General features: G+C 35.4%; 1 pseudogene; it reads right to left on the reverse strand.

The window, feature by feature from the left end:
* Positions 1-23,189, reverse strand: part of LOC135322361 (synaptojanin-2-binding protein-like) — a 57,403-nt pseudogene extending 34,214 nt beyond the window's left edge.
* Positions 23,190-23,900: the final 711 nt, after the last annotated feature.

Raw genomic sequence — 23,900 nt, forward strand, 5'->3', positions numbered from 1 at the left:
AATAATCCACACAACAAGAAGTTTTTATTCACTGTATTTCAATTAAATTCAACAAATATTTATCCAGTTTCAACCACAGGCACTGTCTCACTGTACAAGGAACTAATAAAATATAAAGATTAATATAGCATAGTGTCAATTTAGATATCTGTGCCACTACCACTGAGTCTCAAGAAACTATTTTATCTATAGGTTCCTGACCCTACATCTTTTCTTTGCCTTCTGCAGTTTGGAGCACTTAACAGCTAATGGTGAAGTTCATGTTTCTTACCACAGTGGCCTATGAGGACACTTATCTCTATTTTGTCACTTTAACCCAAAGCAGATGTACATGCATGACTTAATTTTCTTTTGTCCTCATGATAGTAGGTTGAAATAATTTAACAGCTCTTTACTAAAGTTTCAAGGATAATAAATGGATAGTATTAAATGGATTATGCAAATAATTAAAATTAGCAAACAGATACGACAGAAATTAAAATACATAGCCCTGACACACCTTGTTCAGTTCATTACAGCAGGGCTTCTCAAACCTGACTTCTCATTAGAGATCATCTAGGGATCTTATTTAAATGCAGATTCCACAGCAAGTCTGAGGTAGGGCACAGGCTTCTCACGATGCTGCTACTGCTACTCTGCTTACCATGCTTTGAGTGGTGAGGCTTTCCTAGATGCTTTTCTCACAAGGCAGAGGACTTCCTCCCTTCCTGTCACTCTTTCTGTGTCAAAATTCAGATTCACCTCAGGATGCCATTAAGCATATATAATATGCTCAGAACCCAGTTCAGAGAATGAAGCATTAGAAGGGAAAGGATTTACTTCTCAACCTAAAATACTGACCAACTTCCCAGGCCTTATTTCCTATCTCAAACATGTCTGACAGAATGAATTTTTTTCTGTAATTACCCAGTTTCTAGTTTAGCCAGAAAATCCAAGGGACTAAACTACTTGTAATCAGTTTTTTTAAAAGGGAAAGTGAACAGTTTCTACTTAAAACACTTTCCAAATTAAAGAATGGGACACCCCAGGAATATTTCCCATTCTTCAAAAAAACATATGTAAAATCAGATTAAGGGAAAATCTGTTCAAACCGAGACAGCACTTATTAAGTCTCATTCAGGTACTTTAACCAATATTTCATCTTGAATCTGGTGGAAATAAGATCTACACTGTGCTCCTGCAGTCTTCTACAAGTGCTCAAAAACAAAACAAGACAACACAAAGCAAACACTTCTCCAGAAAAATAAATAAGACTTTGTAGGCACTGCACAATCTAAAATCCATTCTATGAAAGAAGCATTTCTGCCAAAGAAACACATATAGTATGGAAAGAAAGAACACTACCACAACATATTCAAGCTTTTTCATTATTACACAAAGTACTTTAACTCCTTACAGTCATAGTCCCTTATCGCCCCCTCACTCCTTTCAATTATACCCTCTGGTTTATATTTGTGTAACTAAGTAGTCCTTTACTTATACTTCAAGTATTGAGGAACAGTCCCCTCCACAGGTATTCTAAAATTTTACCTCATATTACACAGAAAATGGCTTAGTTTCTCCTGACTCCATGACCTATCAAGATGTTATAGATATCCCTCTCCTTTTTCTCCTATCCTCACTGTAAACACAAATATATTTAAATCATAAATTAAAGATAAAATTAAAAAAAAAAAACAATTGGATTTGGAAAGAAAAGAAAAGAACATCTCAAGTTACCACAAAGTTAAAACTCAGCTGATTTTGTGGTGCCCCAGGAAGCCCAATGACACTAGAAGCTAGACCATAATACCCTTTAGAAGATAGGAAAGGTGGAATTAAGATCATGCAAAGTATATTGCTGGAACTAAAGACGGTTAACTAAAGACTTTTAAGAAGGTTGACTTGACTTTGGAAAGGATTGATAAAACAAACAAACAATAACGAACAAAAACATTTCACTGGCTTAGAAAATATCAGGGAAACTTGTCATAGCTCAGAAATCCAGTGTGTCTTCAGCGTGGAATGAAAATCTGCAACTCTCATGGGTATAGGATCTGAATTTATATCTCTGATGAAGCAAGAGACACAAAGGATACTGAATTATGAATCGCTCTGGGGGCAACTAAAACTCTGGGACCACAAAATAAATCACTGCAATAGAAAAAACATTCTGTGGCTACATTTCCCTACTCATGTTGTAGGTAGTGAGATGAAAGCAACTCTGCAATTCTAATACTATATATGAAAATAAAAATGGATTAAAGACCTAAATATAAGATCAGAAACCATTAAACTTCTGGAAGAAAACATAGGCAGAACACTCTTTGACATAAATCACAGCAATATTTTATCGAATCTGTCTCCTAAAGTGAAGGAATAAGAGCAAAAATAGACAAATGGGATCTAATTAAACTTAAAAGCTTTTGCATAGCAAAGCAAAACTATTGACAAAACAAAAAGACAACCTACTGATTTGGGAGAAAATATCTGCAAATAATATGACCAATAAGGGGTTAATATCCAAAATATATAAACAGTATGACCAATAAGGGGCTAATATCCAAAATATATAAACAGCCTACCCAACTCAACAGCAAAAAAAAAAAAAAAAAACCTAATAAAAAAAATGAGTAGAAGACTTTAATAGATATTTTCTAAAGAAGACATACAAAATGCCAACAGGCATATGAAAAGATCCTCAACATCCTTAACCATCAGAGAAATGCAAACTAAAACCCTAATGAAATATCACCTCAAACCTGTCAAAACAGCTATCGTCAAAAATACCACAAATAACAAATGTTGGCAAGGTGAAGAAAAGGGAACCACTGTACACTCTTGGGGGGAATGTAAATTGGTACAGCCATTGTGGAAAACAGTATGGAGGTTTCTTAAATAAGTAAAACTAGCATTATCCTATAATCCAACAATTCCACTCTTGGTTGTATATCTGAAAAAAATGAGAACACTTATTCAAAAATTATAAGGATACAGCACATGGAGTATAGCCAATATTTTATAATAACTATAAATGGAACATAACCTTTAAAATTTTTGAATCATTATGTTGTACACCTGAAACTTACCCACTATATTGTACATTAAATATACCTCAATTAAAAAAATTTAAAAACAAAGAAAAAAGCATGGAATTTCTACTTTTACATTTGTGTGTGGCAGGCCTATGAATCTGAGTCTGAGACCATGTCCTATGCTTTATTTAGATGAATCCTCTCATAATCATGTTCAATCTCTAGGGCATCTCTCTTCCCTAGAAACTGAGACATAAAATGTAATACGAATCTACAAGGACCTGCCAGAAGAAGTCTGCCACTTCTACTGACCAAAAGATTTCATCTACATAAAAGTGCTCTGCAGGAAAAACAGGCTGTCACAACACTGGGAGTGACCGTTTCAAGTGCTGCTGATCACCCATGTAGCTATCAAAGTTGAAAAAATAACAATAACTGGATTCATGCTTCTCATGTGAAGTCAGCACTTCAGAAGAACTGAACTGTGTTTCCTTACTAAGGTCTTAAAAATCTAAGTTTTCTAGAGTTACTGGTATTAGTATTAAAGTAACTAAAAGGAGGTATTTTAGCAGGCTCTTTACTATTCTCATAGATGCACTGATGTACTGTTTAAAGTAGGGTTATTTTAATTACTTTAAAATCACATTTTACAAGAAAGTAAACATGATATTTGTTACCTGATTCTTTTGTTCAGTCCTCCCAGTAATGGCTCCCACAACCTCATTTCCAATTAACTTTAAATTATACTTCCAGTTCAGAGTCTGGACTTATAAACCCAACAAGTTAATTATTGACAGAGTAAAGGTAGAACAATATTCATTAGAATTTTTGATAACTACAAATTAAAAGTAATCAATATGCATATCCAAGTATTTAAGCCCTAAATTTGATGCAAAACTATTTTAACTGGTTTGACTGGAAGGATGATGTAGAAAAGAAGAAGGCATCTATTTAACAGGTAACAGAAAACTGGCAATTACAGAGAGAAACTGCCAAAAACAGGTCTAATGTCACTAGATGAACTTTTGGATGCAAGTCTTCTCTGATCTCAGTAGAGAGAAACAAACAAAGATGAATTGTTTCTTCAGTCGTCTACTATAAAAGTATAACTATTGATTTAGACCTGATGCAAGATTTGAAACAATAAGTCATACACATTAAACAGCTTTCACTGGATGCCACACAATAAGGTTTTTTGTTTTGTTTTGTTTTGTTTTACTTTTCTTTATTGAGTTATAGTCATTTTACAATGTTGTGTCAATTTCCAGTGTACAGCACAATTTTTCAGTTATACATGAATATACATATATTGTCACATTCTTTTTCACTGTGAGCTACCACAAGATCTTGTATATATTTCCCTGTGCTATACAGTATAATCTTGTTTATCTATTCTACATATGCCTGTCAGTATCTACAAATTTTAAACTCCCAGTCGGTCCCTTCCCACCCCACTTCCCCTTGGCAACCACAAGTTTGCATTCTGTCTATGGGTCTGTTTCTGTTTTGTATTTATGTTCATTTTTTTTTTTTTTTTTTTTTTTTAGATTCCACATATGAGCGATCTCACATGGTATTTTTCTTTCTCTTTCTGGCTTACTTCACTTAGAATGACATTCTCCAGGGATGTCCATGTTGCTGTAAATGGCATTATGTTGTCTTTTTAATGGCTGAATAGTATTGAATTGTATAAATATACCACATCTTCTTTATCCAGTCATCTGTCAATGGACCTTTAGGCTCTTTCCATGTCTTAGCTATTGTAAATAGTGCTACTATGAACATTGGGGTGCAGGTGTAATAAGGTTTTGATACTAGATTATGGTCATGGATATCTTTGTGTATCACATCTCTTTCCATGTAAACTCTAGAATCATTTTGTTTATATGTGCAAAATTTCAACTGAAATCACACTCAATGTGTAGATTAAGTTCCTTACCCTGTCGATGTGATGGACTATATTAATTGGTTTTTGATTGCTGAGCTCATCTTGCATGCATGGAATAAGTACCAGTAGGTCATGGTATATAATTATTTTTATACCTTGTTAGATTTGACTTGCTAATATTTGAGAATTTTGCATCTATGGCCTGTAGTTTTCACGTCTTGTGGTACCTTTGTCTGACTCTGGAATTAAGGTGATGCTGACCTTATAAAATAAATTAGGAAGTACTCTCTAGTCTTCTATTTCTGGAAAAAATCATAGAGAATTGGTAACATTTTTTCTTTAAATGTTTGGTAGACTTCACTAGTAGAACTATCTTGGCTTTGACACTTTCTGTTTTGGAAATTTACTAGTCCATTGCCCATTTCAATAAGTTACCAGATTTTGGGTATAAAGTTGGTCACAGTATTCTTTACTAACTTTTAATGTCCATCAGATCAGTAGTGATGAAACTCTTTCATTTCTGATATTACTAATTTGTGTCTTTCCTTTTATTTTCTTTTTCTTGATTAGCTTAGCTGGAGGTTTATTACTTTTATTGATCTTTCAAAGAGCCATTGTTTGGTTTTGTTGATTTTTCCCATTGATTTAGTTATCAATTTCCTTGATTTCCTTTTTGTTTTTTCTTTTCTTCTGCTTACTTTGGATTTAAGTTGCCCCTCTCTTACAAGGTAGCGGCACAGATTATTTTAGAACTTTATTTTTCCCTAATAAATTAATTAAATGCTGTATTTTGTTTTTGTTTAAGCACTGCTTTTGTTTAATCTTATAAATCTTGATAAGTTAATTTTTCATTTTTATTTAGTTCAAAAAAGTTTTAAATTTATCTTGAGGCTTCTTCCTTCTTTCATGTGTTATTTAAAAGTCTTCTGTTTAATCTTTAAATATTTTAAGATTTTCCAACTATCTTTCTGTTCTTGACTTCTAGTTAAATATCATTGTAGTCTGCAGGCATATCTTGTAGTACTTTCTACTCCTTTAAATTTGTTAGTATGTGTTTTGTTTTCCAGATTGTGGCCTATCTTGGCAAATGTTCCACATGAGCTTAAAAAATGTGTATTCTGCTATTTTTGGATAAAGTATTTTATAAATGTCAATTATATACGGTTAATTGATGGTGCTGTTTAGCTTAATTATATACTGAATTATTTCTGGCTGATGGCTCTCTCAATTGCTGATATGCTTAAGTCACAAACAGTAATGGTGAATTCCACTCTTTCTCCTTACTGTTTTAACAGTTTATCCTTTAACATATTTTGACACTTTCTTGTTAAGACTAGACATATACACATTAGGGACTGTTATGTTTTCATGGAAAATGGTACCCTTTAACATTATTTAATGTCCTCTTGACCCTTGATAATTGTTCACGTTCTGAAATCAGCTTTATCTGAAATTAATAGTCCAGTTTTCTTTTGATTAGTGTTACTATGGTATATCTTTCTCTATCCCTTTGCTTTTAATCTTTGTGTATTTATATTTTCAATGGTTTTTTTTTAATAGTATAACATAACTGAGTTTAGTTTTTTATCCACCTAGACAGCGACTTTCAATTTTTATATTTAGACCATTCACATTTAAAGTGATTATTGATACAGTGGAACTAATACTGATTATGTTTGTAACTGTTTTCTAATCATTTCTCTTTTTTTTTTTTAATTTGCTTTGCCTTATCTGGTCTGAATTAAACATTTTATATAACTCCATTTTCTCTCCTGTTAGCACATACTTTATCTCTCTCTTTCTCTCTCTTTTCCCCTTAGTGGTGCAAAAGAGTTTGTAAAATACACTCAGAATTTACAACTAATCTAAGTCCACTTTCACAGGTTATGCAGGTATCTACTAGAAAAGCATTCCAGATTCCTTTCTCCTGTTCTTTAAACCATTCCTGTTATACATTTCACTTAACAACAGGTTATAAAAACTGATCACATCATTGCTATTATTATTTTGAACAAATTGTTATCTGTTAGATCAATTAAGAATAAGAAAACAAAAGATTTTAACTTCATTTATTCCTTTTCTAACACTTTCCTTTTTTTTTAATGTAGGTTTGCATTTCTGACCTACGTCATTTTCTTTCTCTCTGAGGAATCTCTCCTAAGGTTTCTTGCAAGGCAAGTCTGCTGAAAACAAATTCTCTCAATTTTTATTTTTCTGAGACAGTTTTTATTTCTTCAATTTGAGGCATAATTTTATCTAGAATTCTAGGTTGATTTTTTTCCTTCAATACTTAAATATTTTACTCCACTCCTTGCTTGCATTGTTTCTCAAGAGAAATTCAACATAATTTTCTTTGTTTTTCTATAGGTAAGGTTCTTCTTTTCACTGCTTTCCTTCAACATTTTTTTTGTCTTTGATTATCTACAGCTAAAATATGAAATGTCTAGTTCTAGATTTTTAAAAATTTATCTTACTTTATGTTCTCTGAGCTTCTTCATCTGTGGTTTGTGGCTTGTCATTAATTTTGGAAGAATAATTGAGAATTAATTGTCAACCATTAAAAGTACAAATATTTCTTCTGTTTCTTCTCCTTCTTGTATTCTCACTATTCACATGCTACATACTTTGTAACTGTCCCACAGTTCCTGAATATTCTGTTGCTTTTCTTCATACTTTTTTTTCTCTTTGCTTTTCAGTTTGAAAGTTTTTACTGACATATTTTCAAGCTCACTGATTCTTTCTTGGTCGTGTCCAGTCTACTGATGAAACTTTCAAAGGCATTTTTCATTTCTGTTGCAGTTTTTTTATTTCTAACATTACCTTTTGATTCTTTCTTTAGCATTTTCATATCTCTCTTTACATTACCTATTTGTTCTTGAATGTCTACTTTTTCCATTGTAGCCCTTCACATCTTAATCATAGTTGTTTTAAATTCCTGTTGTGATAATGTGATAATTACAAAATTTCTGCCATATATGTATTCAGTGCTGCTGCTTATTTTGTTTCTTTAGACTGTATTTTTGCCTTTTAGTATGTCTTGTAATTTTTCATTGAAAGTTGGGCATGATATATTGGGTTTAAAAAAACTGAAGTAAATAGGTCTTTATGTGATGTTTTATGTTTGGCTAGAAGTTAGGCTGCATCTAATGTTTGCTGTAGCTATAGTATCAGAGGCTAAAATTTCTCTAGTGTCCTTGATTTTGTCTTCCCCATGGTCTTGGTTTCCCAAGAGACTCCTTGTTAAATAAAGTCTGAGCTTTGCAGTTATTTCAGTTGTTATCCCTGTTATTATAAAGAAGCATTATTGATGTGGTGGTAAGGTAGGGAACAGGTGAAGCATTCTAAAATCCTGTAATTAAATCTTAGTCTTTTAGTGAGTCTGCACTGTTGGGCTATCTGACCTTCACAAAAGCTTCTCAGCTTTTTTTCTCCTCCCCTGTTGTAACAGGAATGCTTGGTAAAGTTGGAGCTGGGTTTTTCCTTTCCCAATATTGAAAGACAAAGGAGGCTGTAGTTGGGTATTTCCCTTCTCCCAGGACAGCTGGGCCCTGGTAAAATAGTTTCTCTTAATGGCAATCTCTTAATGTTTAGGAGAACAGAATGATCTGAGTGTATTTCAAAAGGTTACTTTTCTCCCCCTTTTTTTGAAAGATAGAAAGGATTTTTCTCCAATCTTCATTCTGAGAACACAGGGAAGCTCTGGAAGGGTAAACCTCATGAAAAGTTTTGGACCTCTGTGAAAGCTGAGCTCTCAAGAGTTTTCTCTCTCAAACTTGACAGAGTTCAGTTTCTAGCAATTAGTAGTTACCTTTAAGTGTTCCTACCAGTTGCTGGCTCTAGCAGCTGCTCAAGTTAAGCTGTGATTTTCCATATTCATCTATCTTTCAGTTAGGGGGATAGCGATTTTCCTTGTGACTTCAATTCTCTGAGGGATCCAAGAAGCGTTTTTGATTTTCAGTTTGTTCAGCTTTTTACTGTGAGGAAGGGAGTAATGAAGACTACATTCTTTATGTTGCAGGCTGAAACTGGAAGCCTGATTACATTTTAAACACAAACTACTCAGATTATTTATCAAGGCTCTTGGTAATAATAAAAAAGTTAAGTGCTCAGCTTGTAAATCTGATTTTAGTCTGTACCTGGATGTATACTACAACTTTGAGTGTCTCATGGCCCTCTTTGAGCCTTCTCTTTCCTCTCACTGGAGTAAAGAGAGATGTTTTGATCCCCTAAACACCAAAAAGCCACATCTATAACCAAATCCACCTCCTCTACTGTTCCTCTCTTATGCTTTGCCAGTATTATGCAGGCAAGTGGCTTCCTTGTGCAATGGTTTCCTTCTCAGAGTTCCAAACATGAACAGGTGAAAATCCTCTCTACTTTCAACTTTCTCCTAACGTTTTTAAATATCTTTCCCATGTTGGACTTTGGCTTAAAGAGTTTGGTATACCCATGCTCTATTTCTTTTCCCCAGTTCTATTTTCTTTCCTTCTTATCCATTTTTATTGGATCAGGGAAAAAAATGAAATTTCTCCTTCCTCTTTTGGTTTGAATGAGGCCTTTTATGTCATATATAGTTTTCCCTATCCTATAGTTTACAACAACAGTGATTTATCAACTATGCAGGAATGAGAAGAGGGATTCATGCTCAAGTGAGCTAAAATAATTTTAAAACATCGTATCAAAAAAAAGAACATTTATTTTTTTGCTGGGAACTAAAAAAATACTTTTAAATAACGGAGCTAAACAATTACATTTTTATTCTGGCATAAAATCAATCCTCTGGAAGGATTAATCATTGTTTTAACAAATGAAAAGACAGAAGAAAAAATTTACAGGGTATATAAGTGAAAGTTAAGTTTATTTCATGAAAAGATCTATATATATATGATTAGTGAATATTCATATTTAATAGCATATTTTTCATAAATTTTCTCCTTAGTGTCTTTTTAAATGTTTTCTCTTATAAATGAACAAAGTTATATAAAGCTCAAAAATATCAAAAATAATAAAGTCAAACAAGTCCTCATTTTAGAAGTGAGACAGCTTATTTAGAGTCAACAAGCATGGAAATAAAATAGAATGAGCCAGCCTTTAACTTCGAGTTTTAGCATTCCACTCTGAGCCATATTTTAAGAGACGAGAAAAAAAAATTCTTTTAAAAGTGAATAACAGTAATCCAATGTAATCAATGGCAACAATAAAACATAATTGGCTGATCTGCAAAGTGGAAAAACTTTTGATTGCATATATGCAAGATCAGATGTAGCAAAGCCATATGCCTGCAAACCAAGCAACAATTTCAACAAAGATGTTTTCTCAGTTCAAAATGAATGAGATGTGGCTAAGTGAGACATCAGTGCAAAAGTTTTTAAAGGCAGCAAGTTTTGGTGTGACTAGTTCTGGAGGCAATGGTTGAAATAAAATCTACTTAGTCCTATTCAAAAAGGAATTTCTATACACCAGGCATGTCCTACTGACTGAAGATATGATGGTCACCAAAAGTAGTCATAAGTTATGCTCTCAAGAATTTAATATTTTCATATGAGGTAGAAGTAATAATTTTGGTAATCTATTCAATAGATATACATTTTCAAGTGTTATAGGTACTGTAAAAACCAAAGTGTAATGAGAGGTTATGACAGTTCTGACCTGGTCGGGAAGTATGTGAAATATTTTTTGAGAAAGGGATAATTGGATCTGAGATCTGCACAGCAGCAAAGAGTTAGCTAGGAAAAAAAAAAAAAACGGAAACTGGATGAGTGTGTCAGTCAGAAGAAATAATATGTGTACAATTCTAATGCCAGGAAAACATAGGTGTGAAGGAACCAAACAAAGTCAATTTGACTGAAACAAGGAGGATGGGGCAGCATGGGAGAAAAATGAGACCGCACATCTGATTATAAAAGACTTTTGAAAATTTTGTCCCTTTTATTAAAAGGAAAGAACAGCATTTGCATTGTATAAGAATAAAGAAGTGTTGGAAGAAAATGAAAGTATTTTGATGAAATTCATATTTCCAAAGGATGGCTCTGGGAACAACATTGAGAAAAGACAAGAATAGACACAGGTAGATTCATTAGGCAATTATTTCAGGATTTAAGAGATAATAGTTACTCTGATTAGAGGGAAGAAATGCAGAAAAGATATCAAGAAAAACAGTATCAAGAGATAGTGAGGAGGTAAAATTAATAGGACTGTTGATCTTAATCATCAGGTTCTGTGGCATATTAAACTTGACAGTTCTTCTAGCTTACAGCAATAAATACATATTTTCATGCTCATAGGTTACAAATTTGCAGGTATGCAAAATAACTACCATTTATTTTATATAAACTGGAGTTGTCTGAGACTTAAGGGACTCCAGGTTACTGGTTGGGTTCAGGTCTGCTTCATGTGCCTTTACTTTGAGGCTTAGGATAAGAGTGTGCTGCTACCTGGGACATGCTGTTTTAATGGTACTCACAAAAGTGCAAGGGGAAAAAACAATCACATCAGCAGAGTGGGGAAGTATATGAGACAGTTAAATTACATGGGAAATTATCTGGATAAATAATTCTACTACAGGGGAATGAAGAATTTGAGCTATAATTTAATCTACCACAGTTCCGTGTACAATACAGTGCGTATGGGAGAGCAAGGTAGGAGTCCAGAATGATATCTATATTTGCATAACTTCTACATACTACTGGGTGGATGATAGTGTCATTCACGAACTTTGGGAGCAATAAAAGTAACTATTAATTGGGTGGGCAACAAGAACTCAGTTTTGGACATGCTGAATTTTAGTTGCCTTTTAAGGATCTAAAAGGAGAACTCAAGTAAACGACTAGATATAAGACACAAACTCAGAGAAGAGACAGATGCTGGGAATGAAAGTTAGGACGGCTTCTTTGTGGTAATTTAAAGTGGCAATTTCACCTTAGATATGAAAAAAATATCACAAAAGGAAAAACGGGTAGAACAGAAGACTGGTATAGAGAAACTTAAGTATTCTATAGTTAGATAAAGAGCTGTACACCTCTAAAAAAACAGCAAAGGAAGTGATAGGAAGAAAAATAGAAAACTTCTTTGTTATTTAAATCAAAGAAGAAAGAATTTCAAGTACCAAGACTCTACCAAGGTAAGGAATAAAGCATGCCCACTGTATTTAATTACAAGAGAGTTCATTGCTGATTTGGGATGAACAATTAGGGTAGGCTGACAAGGTTTGGAATTAGAATTATAATGGTTCCGAGAGACGGAGAAGATGGCGGAGTAGAAGGACGCTCGCAGGTCACCCTCTCCCACAAATACACCAAGACCCACATCTACAGACCCACTCAGCCAACCAGAGCACCTGTGGAACTCCGACAGAACATCGCCCTCTTCAAAAATCTGGTAGGAGAAAAGGAAAAAAGAAAGAACAAAAGGCAAAGCAGCGCGGGACGGGTCCCACGGGGAGGGAGCGGCAAAGGAGGACTGGCGCTCGCTCGCTGGGTCCCCCCTCTCCAACTGAGAGACCAGCGGGACGGAGGGGGAGCCTCCGAGGCTTCGATCTGTACAGAGCAGCCCTTGACTAACAGAAATAAGTTAAACGGGCACAGAGCGTCCCCCCAACACCCAGCCTGAGATGCGGGCCGGCAGCGGCGGGCAGGGCCAGGCTGCACAAGCCAGGCGGAGGACGGAAGTGGCTGCACGGAGGCAGCCCCGGGGGAACGCAAGGGGCTGCGCGCCGTGGCTGTGGGTGCACAGGGCAGAACAACCTGGGCCCTCCATAAAACAGCAAGGTTGATATACTCTCGGGGTAAGGGTGCACACCCCCATCTCTGAAAACCCGCGGAAAGTTTTCGGGGGGAGAGAGGCGGGGCTCAGGCACAGCCGCCATATCCTCTGCGCTGAGCACTCAGGCGGGGGCGGGGGCGGGGGCGGGGGCGAAACCTGCATCCGCACCGAAGGGCTTAGCAGCGTCAAAGGCCAGACTGAGACTGGCCTGCAGCCCGGGGCAGATAAGATCCTTCCATCCTGGTCCCTCAGAGAACTTGCTCCACAAAGACAAACAAGGAGCTGGGTTTTGGCTCGGAGCAGGGACAGGGCTGTCCCTCGGTCTTCCCCGAGCCCACCCGCGGAGCGCCGACCAGGGCGGAGCTCCGCACAGCCGCACAGAGAGCGGAACTACTGGCTGTGCAGGTAGAGGGAGAGCGACCCCCCCCCCCCCCCGCCTTTCGGTCAGGAACACAGCCCCTGACCGAGGTGCTGGGAGGGGGCACGACCCGCCCTCCTACCTGGCCAGTCTGCAACATCTGACTGCGGTATCGGAGGGGCAGCGACCTGCCCGCCCACAGCAGAGAGCTGCACCTGACCCAGTGTTAGGAGGAGGTGCGATCAGCTTGCGGACAGGTGCTGGGAGCAGCACAGAAGAGGGCGCCAACGGAGGGCCTCTGAAAACAGCAAGCTGAGCTTCCAAAACAGGACGAAGACAGAAAGACTTCACATTAAAAGCACACAGACTCCAGGAGAATACTGACAAGCCCACCCCACCCCCCCTTTTTTTTTTAAATCTGTTTTTACCTGTTCTATTTTCTATTACTCTCTTAATCTTTACTTCTTAATTCATTTCTATTTCTCTTGGGTTTTGATGTCCTGCTATTGATTAGACACAGGTTTCAAATACATCTATTCATCTCCCCCCCCCTTTTTTTTGTAAGGGTTTTAAAAGGACGTCTCAACCCGATTAATACTCTGCTTCAACTCACTCTTCTATTATTCATTATACACTGTTTTCAAACCCTCTTTCTCCCTTCTTTTAAAATTCTTTCTCTCTCTCTCTTATTTTTTTTTTCTTTTTTTCCTAAGTTCTATTCCTAAATAGGCATCAGATAGATAAAATCCTTAAGGACCAAAATAAACAACTGATACACCATAAACCACAGTGCCAAAGAGGTATGAGCAAGATGAAGAAGCAGAAAAACCTTTCCCAATTAAAAGAACAAGAGAAATCCCCTGAAAGAAAGATCAACGAAATAGACATCGGTAGCCTACTAGATCAAGATTTCAAAAAAGGAGTGATCGAATTGCTGAAGGAATTAAAAGAGATAGTGTTTAGAGATATAAAATATGTCAAAAATGAAATTGAAGCTATAAAGAAGAGCCAAGTAGAATGGGTAAACTCATTGACAGAGATGAGGAATGTTCTAATAGCTGTGCAAAGCCGACTAGATAATGCAGACGAACGAATTAGTGATCTAGAAGACAGGGCAATAGAAAGCACCCGTTCAGAAGAACTACAAGATAAGCAAATAAAAAATAATGAAAATAGCATAAGGGACCTATGGGATAACAAAAAGCATCCCAATCTTCGCATAATAGGGGTCCCAGAAGGAGAAGAAAGATCAAAGGGGATTGAAAAGGTTTTTGAAGAAATCATGACTGAAAACTTCCCAAACTTAAAGAAGGAATCAGATATCCAAGTACAGGAAGCTCAGAGGGCCCCAAACAGGAAGAACCCAAATAGATCCACACCAAGACATATCATAATCAAGATGGCCAGAGTCAAGGATAAAGAAATGATTCTAAAGGCAGCAAGAGGAAAGCAAAGAGTAAGTTACAAGGGAACCCCCATAAGGCTCTCAGTTGATTTCTCTACACAAACACTACAGGCCAGAAGGGAGTGGCAAGATATATTCAAAGCCTTGAATGAAAAAAAGATGCAGCCTAGGATCCTTTATCCAGCAAGGCTATCCTTGAGGATAGAAGGAGAAATAGAGTTTCACAGACAAAAAAAAAGCTGCAGGAGTTTAGCAACACTAAACCCATGCTAAAAGAAATATTGAAAGGGCTATTCTAAATAGAAAAGCAGCAGGATGCTACAGAAATGAGAAACACACAACTGGAAAGGTGATAACTCATGAATTACAAATAAAGTAAACATGAAATTATAAAAGAAGACATACAAATCACTGAGAGTGGGAGAGGGAGGCAGGGAAATATAGAATATTTTTTTCTTTCTTTTTTAAATTTTTTTAACAGTAGGATGGGTTTGAGATCATGTTACTATCAGTTTAATAAAAACAGTTATAGTAATGGGTTGATAGATTTACAAAAAAGGGTAACCACAAGCCAAAAATTTACAAAGGAGTCACAAAAATTAAATAAAATCCATGATAATACAAAGGAAAATTACCAAACCACAAAAGGAAGAAGAAAGGAACAAAGAGGATATACCAATTCAACTGCAAAGATAAGTTCAAAATGGCAATAAACACACATCTATCATTAATTACTGTAAATGTTAATGGACTAAATGCTCCAATCAAAAGACACAGAGTGGCAGACTGGATAATAAAGCAAGAACCTTCAATATGCTGCATACAAGAGACCCACTTTAGGGAGAAGGACACATACAGATTGAGAGTGAAAGGATGGAAAAGAATATTCCATGCAAATGGAAAAGCCAAAAAAGCAGGTGTTGCAGTACTGATTTCAGACAAAATAGACTTTAAAACAAAGGCCATAAAGAAAGATAAAGAAGGACATTTTATAATGATTAAAGGAGTGATACAAGATGAGGATATTACACTCGTTAATATATATGTACCCAATATAGGAGCACCTAAGTACATACAAGAATTACTAACAGAGATAAACGGGATATTGATGGGAATACAATCATAGCTGGAGATTTTAACACTGCATTAACATCACTAGACAGATCTTTCAGACAGAAAATAAACAAGGCAACAGCGAAATTAAATACTACAATAGAAAAACTAGATTTGGTGGATATTTTCAGAGCATTACACCCCCCAAAAATAGGATATACATTCTTTTCAAGTGCACATGGAACATTTTCCAGGATCGATCATGTACTTGGGCACAAAAGAAACCTCAACAATTTTAAGAAGATAGAAATTATCTCAAGCATCTTTACTGACCACAATGCCATGAAACTGGAAATCAACAACAGAGAAACAAAGGAGAAAAAAAGGAAAGCATAGAGATTAAACAATATGTTATTGAAAAAACAATGGATCAATGAGGAAATCAAAGCTGAAATTAAAAAATACCTTGAGACAAATGACAATGAAAGCACAACCACTCAAAACCTATGGGACACAGCAAAGGCAGTGCTAAGAGGGAAGTTTATAGCGATACAGGCCTTCCTCAAAAAAGAAGAACAATCTCAAATAAACAATTCAACCCACCACCTGAATGAATTAGAAAAAGAAGAACAAAAAGCCCCAAAAGCAGCAGAAGGAAGGAAATAATAAAGATCAGAGGGGAATTAAATACAATAGAGATTAACAAGACCATAGAAAAAATCAACCAAACCAAAAGCTGTTTTTTTGAAAAAGTAAATAAAATCGACAAACCTCTGGCCAAACTCACAAAGAAGAAAAAAGAGAGAGCACAAATTAGCAAAATAAGAAAGGAAAATGGAGAAATTACAACAAACAAAATAGAAATACAGAATATCATACGAGAATATTATGAAAAACTATATGGAACCAAACTGGATAACCTAGAGGAGATGGACAAGTTTCTGGAAACATACTGTCCACCAAAACTGAATCAAGAAGAATCTGAACACTTGAACAATCCGATCACTAGAAAGGAAATAGAAATAGCAATTAAAAACCTCCCTACAAATAAAAGTCCAGGACCGGACGGCTTCACCGGGGAATTCTACCAAACATACAAAGAAGAACTCATACCAGTCCTTCTCAAACTCTTCCAGACGATTGAAAAGGAGGGAATACTCCCAAACTCATTCTATGAAGCCACCATCATCCTGATACCAAAACCAGGCAAAGACACTACAAAAAAAGAGAATTATAGGCCAATATCACTGATGAACATAGACACCAAAATCCTCACCAAAATTTTAGCAAATAGAATCCAACAACACATAAAAAAGATTATACATCATGAGCAAGTGGGGTTCATCCCAGGGACACAAGGCTGGTTCAACATATGCAAATCAATCAGTGTAATACATCACATCAACAAGAGAAAGGACAAAAACCACATGATCATCTCAATCGATGCAGAAAAAGCATTTGATAAAATTCAACACCTATTTATGATAAAAACTCTCGCCAAAGTGGATATAGAGGGAACATATCTCAACATAATAAAAGCTATATATGACAAACCTACAGCCAGCATAGTACTCAACGGTGAAAAACTCAAAAGCTTCCCACTAAAATCTGGGACAAGACAAGGATGCCCACTATCACCACTCCTATTCAACACAGTCCTGGAAGTCCTAGCCACAGCAGTCAGGCAAGAGAAAGAAATAAAAGGGATCCAAATTGGAAAAGAAGAGGTAAAAGTGTCATTATATGCTGATGACATGCTACTATATATAGAAAACCCTAAAAGGTCCACACAAAAGCTACTAGAGCTGATTGAAGAATTCAGCAAGGTAGCAGTTTACAAAATTAACGTTCAAAAATCAGTTGCATTTCTTTACACTAACGATAAATCAACAGAAGAAGAAAGTAAAGAAACAATCCCCTTTAAAATAGCACCCAAAGTAATAAAATATCTGGGAATAAATCTAACCAAGGAGGTGAAAGAATTATACACAGAAAACTATAAACCATTGATGAAGGAAATTAAAGAAGACTTTAAAAAATGGAAAGATATTCCATGCTCTTGGATTGGAAGAATCAATATTGTCAAAATGGTCACACTGCCCAAGGCAATCTACAGATTTAATGCAATCCCTATCCAATTACCCAGGACATATTTCACAGAACTAGAAAAAATCATAATAAAATTCATATGGAACCATCAAAGACCTAGAATTGCCAAAGCATTACTGAAGAGAAAGAAAGAGGCTGGAGGAATAACTCTCCCAGACTTCAGACAATACTATAGAGCTACAGTCATCAAGACAGCATGGTATTGGTACCAAAACAGACATATAGACCAATGGAACAGAATAGAGAGCCCAGAAATGAACCCACAAACTTTTGGTCAACTCATCTTTGACAAAGGAGGCAAGAATATACATTGGAATAAAGACAGTCTCTTCAGCAAATGGTGTTGGGAAAACTGGACAGCAGCATGGAAAACAATGAAGCTAGAACACTCCCTTACACCATATACAAAAATCAACTCAAAATGGATTAAAGACTTAAACGTAAGACAAGATACAATAAACCTCCTAGAGGAAAACATAGGCAAAACATTATCTGACATACATTTAAAAAATTTTCTCCTAGAAGAAATAAAAGCAAGAATAAACAAATGGGACCTAATGAAACTTACAAGCTTCTGCACAGCAAAGGAAACCAGAAGTAAAACAAGAAGAAAACCTACGGAATGGGAGAAAATTTTTCCAAGTGAAACCGACAAAGGCTTGATCTCCAGAATATATAAGCAGCTCATACGACTCAATAAGAAAAAAATAAACAACCCAATCCAAAAATGGGCAGAAGACCTTAAGAAGCAATTCTCCAAGGAAGACATACAAATGATCAAAAGGCACATGAAAAAATGCTCAATATCACTAATTATCAGAGAAATGCAAATCAAAGCTACAATGAGGTATTACCTCACACCAGTCAGAATGGCCGTCATTCAAAAATCCACAAATGACAAATGCTGGAGAGGCTGTGGAGAAAGGGGAACCCTCCTACACTGCTGGTGGGAATGCAGTTTGGTGCAGCCAGTATTGAAAACAGTGTGGAGATTCCTCAAAAGACTAGGAATAGACTTACCATATGACCCAGGAATCCCACTCCTGGGCTTGTATCCAGAAGGAAATCTACTTCAGGATGACACCTGCACCCCAATGTTCATAGCAGCACTACTTACAATAGCCAAAACATGGAAACAGCCTAAATGTCCATCAACAGGTGACTGCATAAAGAAGAGGTGGTATATTTATACAATGGAATACTACTCAGTCATAAAAACCGACAACATAATGCCATTTGCAGCAACATGGATGCTCCTGGAGAATGTCATTCTAAGTGAAGTAAGCCAGAAAGAGAAAGAAAAATACCATATGAGATCGCTCATATGTGGAATCTAAAAAACAAAAACAAAAACAAACAAACAAACAAAAACAAAGCGTAAATACAGGACAGAAATAGACTCACAGACAGAGAATACAGACTTGTGGTTACCAGGGGGGTGGAGGGTGGGAAGGGATAGACTGGAATTTCAAAATTGTAGAATAGACTACACTGTATAGCACAGGGAAATATACACAAAATGTTATGATAACTCACAGAGAAAAAAATGTGACAATGAGTGTGTGTAAGTCCATGAATAACTGAAAAATTGTGCTGAACACTGGAATTTGACACAACATTGTAAAATGATTATAAATCAATAAAAAATGTTAAAAAAAAGAATTATAATAGTTCCAAGAGTAAATGAATAGCAAATAAGTGAAGGTAATGCTTAGAACACTTCTTAAAAGTTTTGTTAGAAAGGAAATGATATAAAAAATAGGACATGCTCTTGATATATAAGAAAGGTAGAAGAAATTTTTTTTTTTATTTTTAAATTTTCAAAAGGCATGGTGTTAAGGGAAATATTCATTTTAGAAAGAGTAGCTGAATATTCAGAGGACTGAGGAGATAACCACCATGCAGCAAGGGATATATGTTCCAAGGCACATGGTACAATTTAGCCTTAGGTAAGAGAAATTAAGTGAGGAAGAAAGATAATACAGGAATTAGATGAGACAGAAGAATGAGGACATTAGGAACATCCTATTCAAGCAAAATGAACAATAAAAATAATCTAGACTGAGGGAATAAAGAGAAGTTAGTCTTGACAAGATCAAGATTAACTTGATGGATCATGAAATATATACTAGATATCAAAGACTTATTATTATCATTACTTTTACAGACAATGTGGATGTAGAAAATCTAAGGTAATCTATAAAATAACCTGTTAAAACTAATGATTAAATTAAGAAGGTTATAGCTTACAGGACCATTTTTCTCACGTTTTTAAAAGCCACCCTAGTAGCATGTTTATTCCATCTCCCAGGGTTCTTTCAGCATATTATATCTTGCATTCCAGAAGACACCCACAGACTGATAACCTGTAACTTATTCAACTTTAGTTTCAAGACCCCTTAATCAAATACGCTCAGAATGTATCTCTTCTCCCAACTTCTGCTGTTATGCACTAGCTCGGTCTTACTTTTTTGAGGTTTTAGTTCCTTTCATTTCTTATCAGGCCCCACTCATCTTTAAATCAGACAGCTGTAATGTAACCCTGTTTACTGGGTTTTGGGCAAGGAGGGAAACTGAGTACATATTCTGAGAGGTGCACGTTGTCTTAGGGAGAAGTTTCTTCGTCCTCTTCAACCAAGACTTAGTGATAGCATCCAACAGGACATATTGGGCCATTTACACAGGCTCAGAGGGTCCTGAAGAATATGGACTTTTGAGACTTTTCAGTGCATCAATCTAAATTTCTCATCTCATGGAACAAGGTCCCATTCTTTCCCAAATAGGACCCTGATGCTGGCATACATATTAGACCTACCTCCTTGGGAGCTCAGCTAATCTGATGGTTTATTCCTGGGCCAGGTTCTCAGTTTTCTCTGCTCTCCCTTGAAAGGGATTATGGCCTTTGTATATGCAACCAAGGAGACTCTCTGGCATTTGCACTTTGATTTTACCTGCCTATTAATTGCTTTCATCATTTGACCATTGTCCAACCGTCAATAGTGCTTAGTAATAATGACCCAATACCACTGTCCTTATAGTTAGTATTTTCCCATGTTTCTCAAATGCTGCATACTTCATAACAACTAGTACATTTCTTTCCAGCAGTATACCATCCGAGTTCACCAAAAGTGAAAACTTTAACAATTGTATTTTTATCTTGTACTAGGATTTGTGTTCCACCAATAAGAATCATCAGTGATAGGTTCCTATAACCTGTCTAGCAACAAGTAATCCAGCCATAACACAGTACCCTATCATCAACTTTCTTGATCCACTTCTGACATCAATTATCTTAGGCTGAGTTTCCTGGGAAGAGACACTAACAGGAAGATTAAATTTCATGAGGCTTATTACTACATGCTCTAGTAACTTAGTAAAATGAGTAGCAGCATATTTCCTAGTCATTTTTGTTTACATTGCTAAAATTAAAAAAAAAAATCCTAAGATGCCCAGTTTTTGCTTCCCTAACTTTCATTTCACGTAATTTGAAAAGATGAGTGTGAAATTGTCCTTGATGATTCTATTAGACTTCCCCCCTTATCCTTTTCATCCAACAATACACATATAATTTAATGTACAGGTTTGAAATTAGTACCTAAAAAGCTAACTCTTGTAGAAAGACAGGATTTTTTTTTTTAAGAAAGCAAAGCAAGGATTTATTAAGGGACAGATAGTACGCTCTCAAGGAAAGAGCAAGCCGACCTAGGTGGGTGGCTCAAAAGACAGGAATTTTAACACATCATCCAAACATTCGACTATGACAGAAAACAACCATTAGTGTCAACCTGACAATGTCATCTTTTAAGAGACCAAAAGCTTAACTTGACAAGATGTTACTGGTTATAACTATAATTTAATGTTGATTTTACAATAACTTATTTTTCAACAGCTTTGATTTCCTATTCAAGAAATACCTGACACCAGAAATTGTCCAATATTCAACAAATTATCAAATGGCTGAATAACCCATGAGCAATTATCATATAGCTAAAAATTCAAAGATTAAATTTCAATTATTCATTAAGATGTCCTACTACCTACTTCAATTTTGATGCTATCTTTCATTATTGCAAAATCTACAGTAATCTTAGATAATGCAATCATTCTCTTCATTGGTATAATGATAATTGTTTTGTCTGATTTTCCATGTCAAATAAACGGTAGATTATAATTTGATTCTTTCATTTATTCAATTATATTTCTTTAGAACTAATTTGCTACTACTAGGAAAAGAAGGAAGAGTAAGATGGTTATTAATACCCAAAAATATTAAAATAAAGGTTCAGCATTAGTATAAAAAAAGAATAGTAAAGTATGATGAGGTTAAAATGTAAAGTTTATATTGTCATGGGAATACAATATCAGGAAAATTTATTATGATCTGAGATTCAGGAAGACTCCCCCATGGGAAAAATGAAGAATGAGGAGTTACTGAAATGCAAGGGAAGGGATGAAAGAGGAATGGTCTCCAAAATACAAACAAACATTGCAGGCAAAAAATCCAGCATCAAAAGAGGGTTGCCTAATTTGCTTACTCAAAAGCCACAGAAACTATAGTTGGACCACAGATTCCAGCTTAGATACACATAACAAAATTTCCTTTCTACCAACAGACTTCCATGCCTTTGTTTTTAATATTCTTACTCTCAAATTCTCCACTGTCATTTATGTTTACTTATACTATTTATCTTTTCCACAGAAGTCTTGAATTTTAGCCTATAATACATACAATCATCAGTTGTAAGATCTTCATGTTTAATGATTTCCTTGGGAAAATCTTTTGTTGCAGGTGCCTAGACTTCTTTTTTAAGGCTTTCGTATTTCAATTTATTGTTTATTTATTTATTTGTGTGTTTGTTTTTTATTATATTTTGTGGCAGAAATGAGATCTACCCTCTTAACAAACTTTTAAGTACACAATACGATATTAACTATAGGCACAACGTTGTACAGGGATCTCTAGAAATTATTCATTGTGTATAACTGAAACTTTATACCCATTGAATAGCAACTTCTCATGTCCCTTCTCCTCCAGCCACTGGCAACCACCATTTTATTCTCTGTTTCTATTAACTTGATGATTTTTGTTACCTAATAGAGATGGAAAGTGGCAGTATTAATTAGCCCTCCTGTGACTAGTTTATTTCATTTAGCATAACATTTTCAAGGTTCATCCATGCTGTTGCATATAACAGGATTTTCTTATTTTTCAAGGCTGAGTAATATTCCATTTCATGCATTTCTTTATTCATTCATCAATGGACATTTAGGTTTTTCCCTATCTTGGCTATGGCGAATAATGCTGCAAGCACATGGAATGCAGGTATTTCTTCAAGATCATTATTTCAATTATCTTGGATATATATTCAGAAATTGGATTGCTAGACTATATAGTTCTTTTTTTTTATTTTTTGAGGAACCTCTATACTGTTTTCCATAGCAGCTGTACCATTTTAAAGTCCCACCAATAATGTGCAAGGGTTCCAATTTTTTTACACTCTTGACAATACTTTTCTCCTTCTCCTCCTCCTCCTTTTTCTCTTTCACCTTCTTCTTCTTTTTTTCTTGAAAAGGATCATCCTTAAAGGCATTAGATAACATATCACTGTGGTTTTAATTTGTATTTCTCTGGTAACTAGTGATGTTGAGTACCTCTTCATGTGCTTTATACTGGCCATTCATATATCTTTGAAGAAATACCTATTCAGGTCCTTTGCCCATTTTTTCCTTGGGTTATTTCCTTGCTATTGAGTTATAGAAGTTCTTTACATATTTTGGATAACAACACCTTATTAGATATATGGTTTACAAGTATTTTCACTAACCATGAATTACCTGAATAGGAAATTAAGCAAAAAAATTTCATTTATTATAGTATCAAAAAGAATAAAATATTTAGGAATAAACTTGACCAAGAAGGTAAAAGACTTGTACACTGAAAACTACAAGATATTGATGAAAGAAGTTAAAGAAAATATAAATAAGTACAAAGAAATCTCATGTTCATGGATTGGAATACTTAATATTGTTCAAATACCCATACTACCCAAAGAAATCAATCAAAAGATTCAATGCAATCTCTATTAAAAATCTAAGTGGCATTTTCAGCAAAAAGAGAAAAAAAATCCTAAAATTTATTTGTAACCGCAAAAGATCTTGAATGGTCAAAGCAATCTTGAGAAAGAAGAACAAAGCTTGAAACATTACGCTTCTTGACTTCAAAATACATTACAAAGCTACTGTAATTAAAACAGATAGTGGCATAAAAACAGACATAAAGACAACAGAACAGAATAGAGCACCCATTCATAT

This window comes from Camelus dromedarius, chromosome 10 (assembly GCF_036321535.1).
Source record: "Camelus dromedarius isolate mCamDro1 chromosome 10, mCamDro1.pat, whole genome shotgun sequence".
NCBI classification, from domain to species: Eukaryota; Metazoa; Chordata; class Mammalia; order Artiodactyla; family Camelidae; genus Camelus; species Camelus dromedarius.